A 9,996-nucleotide genomic window follows, 5' to 3' on the forward strand; every position below is an offset into this window, starting at 1 on the left:
AGACTAACAAAATTTTTTCCAGAATCTGTTCAAAATTGTGTACATATAAACAAATATTTTGTTAGGGACATAGACGTAGATGACAAAAATATCAATAAAGCACAAATATAGGATAATGGTTACTCTAAGAATATAGGAATTGCAAAAGGTAATGCTAATATTCTATTTTTTTATCTGGATGGTAGTTATAGAGATGTTTGTTGTCTTATTGCTTTTTAAACTTTTATATATTTTTAAAATATTATTTTGCTTTCTCAATATATAATAAAATCAAGCTTTTTTAAAAGGAGATAAAAGTTATGAACAGGAAAAAATGCAAAAACTAAATCAGCTAAAAATCCTACAAAATAAAATATTTGAAAATTACATATCTTATAAAATATTTTTTCAGAATATGTAAAGAACTCTCAAAACTCAATAAAAAGAAACAAAACGACCTGATAACAAAATGAGCAAAAGATTTGAGCTGACACTTCACCAAAAAAGTTACACATGTAACAAATAAGCACAAGAAAATGGATAGATATTAGAGAAATGCACATTAAAATCACAATAAAATACTGCTACACACATTTTCAGAGTGTCTAAAACGATTGACCATAATGATTGCTGATGAGGAACAAGGGTTGGCAGCTGAAGCTATTGTACACTGCTGGTGGGAATGTAAAATGGTAATACAACCCCTTTGGAAACAATTGGGCAGTTTCTTAAAAAGTTTAATGCACCACAGGATCCAACCACTCCACACCTAGGTATTTACCTAGAAGAAATGAAAACATGTCTACATGAGGACTTATAAGTAAATGTTCACAGCAGCTTTATTTGTGGTAGTCAAAAACTGGAAAACATCCAAACGTCCATTGACAAGTGAATGGATAAACAAATTGTGGTGTATCCATATAGTGGAATACTACTCAGCAATAAAAGCAATTAACAATTGAAACTGTGAAAAACATGAATGATTATGGATGATTCTCCAAATAATTATGCCAAGTGAAAGAAAACAGACAAAAATGAATATATATTGTATTATTCCATTTGTAAAAAACTCTAGCAACTGTTAATATGTAGTAAGAGTACATCAGTACTAGAACAGGGCAAGAGGAGGAGAAACAGGGAGTGGTATTAAGAAGGGGTTACAAAGATGCACAAGGAAACTTTTGGGGATGATGGATATGTCCATTATCTTGATTTTGGTGATAGTTTCATATGGGTGCACATGTATGATAAAACATCAAATTGCACACTTTAAATTAGTACAGTTTATTATATGTCAATTATACCTCAATAAAGTAAATATAGAAATAAACAAACAATGCTTTTTAGGAGAAAAAAAGGCTAAAGGAAAATAGATATTTTTTAAAAGACATAGAGTAACTGAATTGTATGTGATGAAATCAAAGAGGTGGACAAGGGCTAGATCTTGGAGGACTTCCCAAGTTAAAAATTATTTTGCAAATATAGATACAAATGGCAGACAACCCATTTCAGGCAACAGATCATCCCCAAATCTTCGGTGTTCCTTCAGCCCAATCTTCCCTGATAGCTATTGCCCATTTGGTAATTGGGCACCATCTAACTGGAAGACTCCTGGAATCACTGCTGATATCCTGGAAGGTTCACCCAGTCCTTCCCTTCCACTCCCCCTACTCCCCCGCTGCCCTCACTCAGGATCCTCACCATCAATATTTAAACTGAAGCCACACCACCTCATGATGGCTTGATATGCCAGCTATCACAAAGACAAATTTGGACCTCACACACAGGACGAGAACTCCAGCCTGCTAGCTGCACAGACACTCCTCATTTCAATGATGAGACCCATACTTTACCTGCTGACGTTTGTGGAACCCCACTTTTGTCACATTATAGCAGTTTACTGCACATCCAGTCTTCAACCATTTCTCACCACTTCCATTGCTACTACCCTGGTCCAAACCACCATCATTTCTGACCCGGATTGTTACATTGGCCTCCAACTGATTTCCCTCCTTCTGCCTTTATCCACTTTCAGTCTATTCTCAATAGAGTAACCAGAGGGATTCTGGCTCTCCTCTCCTCAAAACCCTCCTGTGATTTCTCATCTCACACAGAGTATAGCCAGAGCCCTTACAATAGCCTACAAGGCACCCCTGCAGTCTGGACTCCATTATTTCTCTGACCTCATCTTTGACTACTCTTCCACTGGTTCACTCCACTCAAGCCATCCTGGCCTCTTTGCTATTCCTCAGACGCACCAGGCATCATCCAAATGTAACCACAAGTGGGGTCCGGCTGCTCGCCGCTCAAAAGCCAATAAAGCTAATAAAGAGCAAGCTTGGCGGAAAGGAAAGTTTATTTTATTTTGGATGCTGGCAACTGGGGGGTTTCAGTATTTTCAAGATGGCTCCCAGGATATGGCTCAGAATATTATCTATAGCCCTTGAGGAGGAACTAAAGGTCCTTGACTATGCTTAATGATGAAACTATTATTATTTACTCTTGTTGGACTGTTTTCCTTTGTTTCTGCATCCTCTCACTTCTCTGATTAAGCTTATCCTTTGGCTAAAGTTTTTCCACAGACAAAAGGCAGGCTGAGGACATGGGGGGCAAGGACCATAGGGTCCTGCTCCATTTCACCAACTCACAGCCTTTGCAGTTGCTGTTCCTTCTCACTGGCACTCTCATCCCCAATCCTCTGAATGACTCTTTCGAATATCTTTTGGGTCTCTGTTCAAATATCACCTTCTCACTGCAGCCTTCTCCTAAATACCTTATATTAAATTTTTCTTCAAAAACTGCTCTCCCTTGCTTCTTTTCGGCTTGAATTTCTCCACAGTATGTGTCAGTATCTACCATATTTTTTTCTTTATTGTGTTTATTGCCCCCCATGAGAATGTGATAAAGGTACACTGAATACACGTTACGGTTATCTGTCAAAGACCTGAGCATTAAAATAAATATTTTATTTTACCTAAAGATAGGGTACAGTCAGGAAAACAAAAAACAGAGTAGGTATTTCCAAAAAAGGGATTTAATACAGGAAATTGGTCACACATTTGTTGGAACACTTGAACCCAGAAATGAAGTTGAAGTTATCCACGTGTTAGTAACTACAGGAAGGGGCCACAACTCCTAAGGCCAGGAGACCCTTCCCTCTGTCCTCCAGTTCTTCCAGTTCCATTCCCCACCTTTCTCCACCCAGCTGTCTGACCCCCTGGGAGGACTGCATCAATAGGATCTCCTGCCTCTGTCCTCCCATTTGGTTTAAGGAGTGGGGTGATCTCAGCAAGACTTTTGGAGGAGAGAGTGAAGTCCAGGTATTTACCACTTCTATCTCCGCGAGTTGCCATATGAATTAGTTAACTATCTTCCTTGCAGTGTGACTCTTTTCTACTCCTATGCTGAATTGAAGTGATGAGGACTGGGCTATGTTGCAAATAAATCGTTTTTTGTTTAGGTAGATAGACAGATGATAGACAGATAGATGATAGATAGATAGATAGATAGATAGATAGATAGATAGATAGATAGATAGAAAGATAGATAGATCTAGAAATCTAGATATAGATAGATATATAGATATGTTTCACAGTCATTTTCTGAGCTCCATCTACCTTCTGCACAGGGTAAATGGGAAAAATAAAATGTGAATGTGATAAGAATCAATACCCTTGCATCTTCAAGTGTTTGATGGTGGCTCTAATCTCTGCAATTCCCCAGGGAAACAATATTGCTGTTGGTTCTCTATTATAGTATGTAGAGAAAGTTTCAGTGGCTTCCACTTGTCCATTTCTACAATAGTAGCCCTCACTCCATAGGTCAGGGAGCCAATGTGAAATTCTGCCAACTACAAAATATGTCTATTCTAATTATACATTCAGAAATGGAGTGGACTCACTGAAGGGTTCAGGGGGATTCAATGCTTCAATTGTGAGATATTCTTGGTCCAAAAATGTATGTATCATCTGACCTCCATACATCCTCCAATTTTGACACACGGCATTTTGGCTCCCTAGTTATTAGCGTCAACTCAGAAACAGCATTGCCTTTCCTGGGTATAAAATCACCCTGGCAAATGGCCACAGGTGCTTTAGCCTGAAGGAAGATTTTCAGTATATACTTGTAGCATTGTTACAGAGTCCTTCCTTCCTCTAAGGGACCAGTCTCCACTTCAGTCAAGGACCTCTTGGTCTGTGAATTTAAGGGAGAAGCCATGATTCTCTATTGAGGCAAATCAGTAAGGGATTTTTCCCATAAGAGCAGAAATTTGTCTGTTTTGTCCCCTGCTGAATCCTCAGTAGCTAGAATAATGCCTGGCACATGGTAGGTATTCGATAAATATTGGTTGAATTAATGGAAAACAGAAAAAATAGAGTGCTAATGCTAGTGATATGAAAGATTGGAATCATAAGCTTAATACAACTGGGACAATGGAAATCATTAGGCATGCCAAACTCAGGGGATCCTTAGCCTCAACCAGATGTTCATTGGACTGTGAGTTCAAATTAGGAAAAAGTGAAGCAAAATTAATGAACATGTACATAATGCTGAAATATATCATTGAAAATTGCATCTAAAATGTTGGGAAACTAAGGATTTTTTTAACCATGTCTTAGATCTACTGAACCATAATCTCCATAAAACATATACTCATTTGTTCATTTAGTCATATAACAAATATTTATTGATCACCTACTATTTGCCAGGCACCATGTTGGTAAATAAGACAAACATGGTCTTTGCCATCATGGAGTCTACAACCTGTGGGAGAAAAAGACATGAGATGAGAAATAAATTCAAATTACACATGGTGGTAAAGGCTATGAAGAGTATAGTGATTGAGAATAAGGGAGGGAGGTCGTGAGGGAGGTGGATCTCCATGAGTAACGAATGTAACCCTCTCTGAGAAGGTGGCATTTCACCTGTGATCTGTAGGATGAGGAATCGTGCTTGCAAAGAGTTGGGAGGGGATTTGCAGAAGAGTAATTCAGGTAGAGCAGCATGTGTGCTCAGGCCATTGAGGGAGGGGTGGCTTGTTCCAGAAACTGAAAGAATGGCTGTGGGGCTCAAGGTGTACAAGGGAAGAGAGATACAAGATGAGATCTGAGAGGCAGGCAGTGTGGTAGATCACACAATACTTTGATATTTGGATTTAAAAGACAGGTTCAGGGGCTTCCCTGGTGGCGCAGTGGTTGAGAGTCTGCCTGCCGATGCAGGGGACACGGATTCGTGCCCCGGTCCGGGAAGATCCCACATGCCGCGGAGCGACTGGGCCCGTGAGCCATGGCCGCTGAGCCTGCGCTTCCAGAGCCTGTGCTCCGCAACGGGAGAGGCCACAACAGTGAGAGGCCCGCGTATCGCAAAAAAAATAAAAGACAAGTTCAGGAACAAATTTATGTTTTAAAGTAGAGAACTGTCTGCCTTCCCTACCATCACTTGTATTTACTCACAGTTCCTGCTTTTCCTCATATTATGCTTTACCCCGTCCCTCCTCCCACTACCCCCCTACTTTTCAGTCTTGACTTTTCCCAAGGCATCTTTTCAGCTTCAACTCCATTCATAAACTGCTTTATTCTATTTCCCAATTAAAATTCTTGTAACAGAGAATCTGATTGATCCAGTTAATCATTTCGTACCAACCCATCTCATAGGTCACAGGCCAGCCTATGGGATTAGCTTGGCTTGCACATCTCATGTCCAGTCAACTGTGTCTGGAGCAAGGGGAAGGGGACCTTGTGTTATCCATGTGACTGTCACTTCAGCCAAGGCTGTGAGCAGAGAAGAGTATAAATGGATGGCACATGCACAGTGTCCCATATCTTCACATTTCCCTGTATCCTGGCAATGACTTCTATAGGGAGGAATACATATGTCCGCTCCTCTCCCCATGAAACAGTGAGTTCCTGTGCTTAGAGAGAAATGAACATCAATGAAACATGGGATTCTTGATGGAATTCTGACGAAGGGGATGGCCCCTCTCTTCATCCCCCTCATGAAATCCCACTAAGTAAGAGCTTGACATTCACTCCTATTCAACCCAGTGCTCCTTTTTATAATAAATATTTTCTGTCCTAAAAAATAAAATTCATAAATATTGTAGCCTATCTACTCACAAAATTTCAAGAAAAATAAACTATAATATAAAAGGAGTGAAAAGAACCTATTTTATAATAATATGTATTTCATTGTGTACATACACTTAAAAATGTAATGAAGTAGTCAGATCTTACGCATAGCGTGAGCGCAACAGCTACAAATGCAGGCCCCAATGGGTGTGTTACGTGTGCAAATTCAAATACAACCTAAAGTGCTTGCTATCTGTGTCTTGACTTTCCAAAACGGTGAACAGCTTTCCAAAACGGTAAAGTTCTAACCAAAACAAAATATAATTATTCCTTGATTTACACCGTAATTTCATTCCAGGAAAATTCAATGTGCAAAAAATCCTTGCAAAACAGCCTTAGATTCTGGGCTCAGAGAATTACAAATGGGCTCTCACCTACATAAATATCTAACAGGACATTTGAATTTTGGGGAGGAAATGGATCAATACTTCATTTTCCAGGACAGTCACGCATGTTGCATGCCGTTTGTTTTTGTTTTTCTTTAACATCTTTATTGGTGTATAATTGCTTTACAATGGTGTGTTAGTTTCTGCTTTATAACAAAGTGAACCAGTTATACATATACATATGTTCCCATATCTCTTCCTTCTTGCGTTTCCCTCCCTCCCACCCTCCCTGTCCCACCCCTCTAGGTGGTCACAAAGCACCAAGCTGATCTCCCTGTGCTATGCGGCTGCTTCCCACTAGCTATCTATTTTACGTTTGGTAGTGTATATATGTCCATGCCACTCTCTCACTTTGTCACAGCTTACCCTTCCCCCTCCGTTTGGCTTCCCGGGTCCCCAATCTACAAATTCCAGTAGGGGGTCCATTAATTTGGATGATCAAAAAATGCCCCCGGCAAATTCCCAAAGTAACCCCTAGAGGGCAGTATCTCCCCTTTGAGAATCTAGCCATTAACAGAGTCCTCTCTCCCAGGATCGTCTATTCTTTTGAGACAAATGGAGCTGCATCATAAACAAGATAACTTACCCAAATTCAACTACACTTGCTCAGAGAGAAAGAGACAAGGGGGGTTTCGCTTTTTTATTCAACTTACTGATATTTTCTTACTTTTTAAATCAAATTAATTTTGCCTTCTTTTTTTTTCCTTTGTCTACCTGAACCTTCAAGCAGGATTCTTTTTTAATTGAAGTATAATTGATTACAATATTGTGTTAGTTTCATGTGTACAGCATAGTGATTCAGTATTTTTGAAGATTAAATTCTGTTATAGGTTGTTACAAGATAATGGGTATAATTCCATGTGCTATACAGTAAATCCTTGTTGCTTATCTATTTTAAGTGTGGTAGTTTGTATCTGTTAATCCCATACCCCTAATTTGTTCCTCCTCCCTTCCCTCTCCCCTTGGGTATCACAAGTTTGTTTTCTATGTCTGTGAGTCTGTTTCTGTTTAGTATGTACATCCATTTGTATTAATTTTTAGATTCCACATGTAAGTTATATCATATAATATTTGTTTTTCTCTGTCTGACTTATTTCACTAAGCATGATATTCTCTAGGTCCACCCATGTTGCTGCAAATGGCAGTATTTCGTTCTTTTTCATGGCTGAGTAATAATCCATTGATATATATCATATCTTCCTAATCCAATCATTTGTTGATGGGCACTTGGGGGATTTTCAAATATTCACATAAATGGAATCATTCAGTATGTACACCTTTGTATCTGGCTTCTCTTGCTTAACATAATGTTTTTTGAGATTAATTCATGTTGTATGTTTCAGTGTATTGTTATTGTTGTTTACTGTTATCATACCATATGGATGTAACTCAATTTATCTATTCATGTGTTGTTTCCAGTTATGAGATACTATAAATAAAAACAATCCATTTGGGTTATTTCCAGTTATGGGATATTATAAATATAACCACTACAAACATTAGGGAAGTCTTTGTATATACATATTTCTATTCTTGTCAGTAACTCTGCAACTATTTTTCCAAAGTGGTTGTCCATGTTACATTCCCATCAGCAATATATTAGCATTCCAGTTGCTCCATATCCTCACCAACACTCTCTATGGTCAGTCTTTTTTATATTAATCATTCTGGTGGTATGTAATGGCATCCCATTGTGAATTTAATTTTCATTTCCCTGATGCCTAATGATTTTTAGTATCTTTTCATGGGCTTATTGGCCATTTGTATATCTTCTTTTGTAAAATGTCTGTTTAAATATTGGCCACTCCATTATTGGATTGCCTTTTTCTTACAGATTTGTAGGCATTCTTTATATATTCTGGAAATGAGTCCTTTGTCAGATAAATGTTTTGCAAATATGAACAATAGCAGTCCAAATAAACCAGGAGAATCCCTCCTTGAGCCAGTGGCTGCATGAGTGGGAGAAGGGAATTGTCTCAATCCCTACACAAAGAAGGTACCTGTCAATGAAGACATCACACTTCATTGTGTGATTCCACTGCACAGAGATATTTATCTTTCATAAAAATGGCCCCTAAATATAAACTATTACTTCCTTTGGTGTTATCACCAGAGAAACACAATGTGCTCCATTGATGGAGGAAAGCTCTCTATGTCAGTCTCCAGAAAGGCAACTTCCTGAACCATTTTCAAGAGTAATTTGGGCCATATGTGATTGTCGCCTGGCTCTCAGACTTAAATGTAGCCCTGGCACAATAAAAAATTCCACTCAACACTCTGCCATCAAGAACCCAGGTGGGCAAGGGGGTGGGGAGTCACAAAAACCCACCCTGAACCTCCTACGGTATCCATCATTGTAACTTTGTTCTTTTCCTTTCTTGTAAGCCCAAAGGGATCCAGCTGATCAGCAGGATGAGAAACTCCTCTAACCTCTATTCTAACTGAAGAAACTCTGAAGCATGTGAAAATACATATTTATATGAATATTACATATTTTATATATGAGCACTATATATACACAAACATATATTGTAACTTTTTAAAATATACATATAATATTTTTAAAGTTATATAAAAATGTATATATCCATTCTGACAAAATATGTAACAAAAGCTAACAGGAATTATGAAAAAGTAGTGAATATTTTGAAGTTCATCTATGTTTTATTTTCCCATATTGTGTTCTAAGCATATTACTCAAGCTATAAAAATTGGAAATTTTTAAAAATTTTCAGGAGGCATTTTAGCGCTAAAAATCTTGTTTTGGAAGACTAAGCACATATGGAAAATGTTCATGATACACTGGCAACTAAAAAAAAACTAAGACACAAAAAAATGTACAGTATGATTCCATTTTATTTGTAAATCACATTTTATGTATTTTTTTATTTGTGGGTATTTATGTATAGCAAAAATACTGATGACTTGTGCCTTATTTTTGCTTCTCTGTTTTCTAAGTTTTCTCCATTGAACATGTATTACTTTTACAATTAGAAGAAAAATGTTATTTTAAAAGTACAAAAAGGATGAGCATGGAAGACAAAATCAAGTCCAGAGGACCAGGGTGGAGTGCCAGCTCCATCACTTACTGGGTGTACAACCTGGGCAACTTGCTTAACTAAGAGCTTCAGTTGCCTTATAGAAAAAGAGGGGATAATAATATCCTACGACTGTGAGAATTAAGTGAGATGATGTATGTAAAGCTGTTGGTACTTACTAAAGGCTAACTGATCTATTATTATCATTAGCTCAGCCATTCAGTGATTCTCTGAGGAATGTCTATGCTCTGAGTAGTACTTCTAAGCACCTATACAGAGCAAAAATTCCTCTCTAGCATCCCCCATCCACTTGGCTCACCTTGCACATCTCCAGTGCCATGGAGCCCCCTTCCTCCCAAAGCTTCCCCTTCACTCTGGCCTGTCCTACCAATTGGTGGCTCTTGTTCTACTTCAGAACTAGTATATTTTCTTTTTTTTTTAACATCTTTATTGGAGTATAATTGC

This window comes from Physeter macrocephalus, chromosome 14, assembly GCF_002837175.3.
Source record: "Physeter macrocephalus isolate SW-GA chromosome 14, ASM283717v5, whole genome shotgun sequence".
Taxonomy (NCBI): Eukaryota; Metazoa; Chordata; class Mammalia; order Artiodactyla; family Physeteridae; genus Physeter; species Physeter macrocephalus.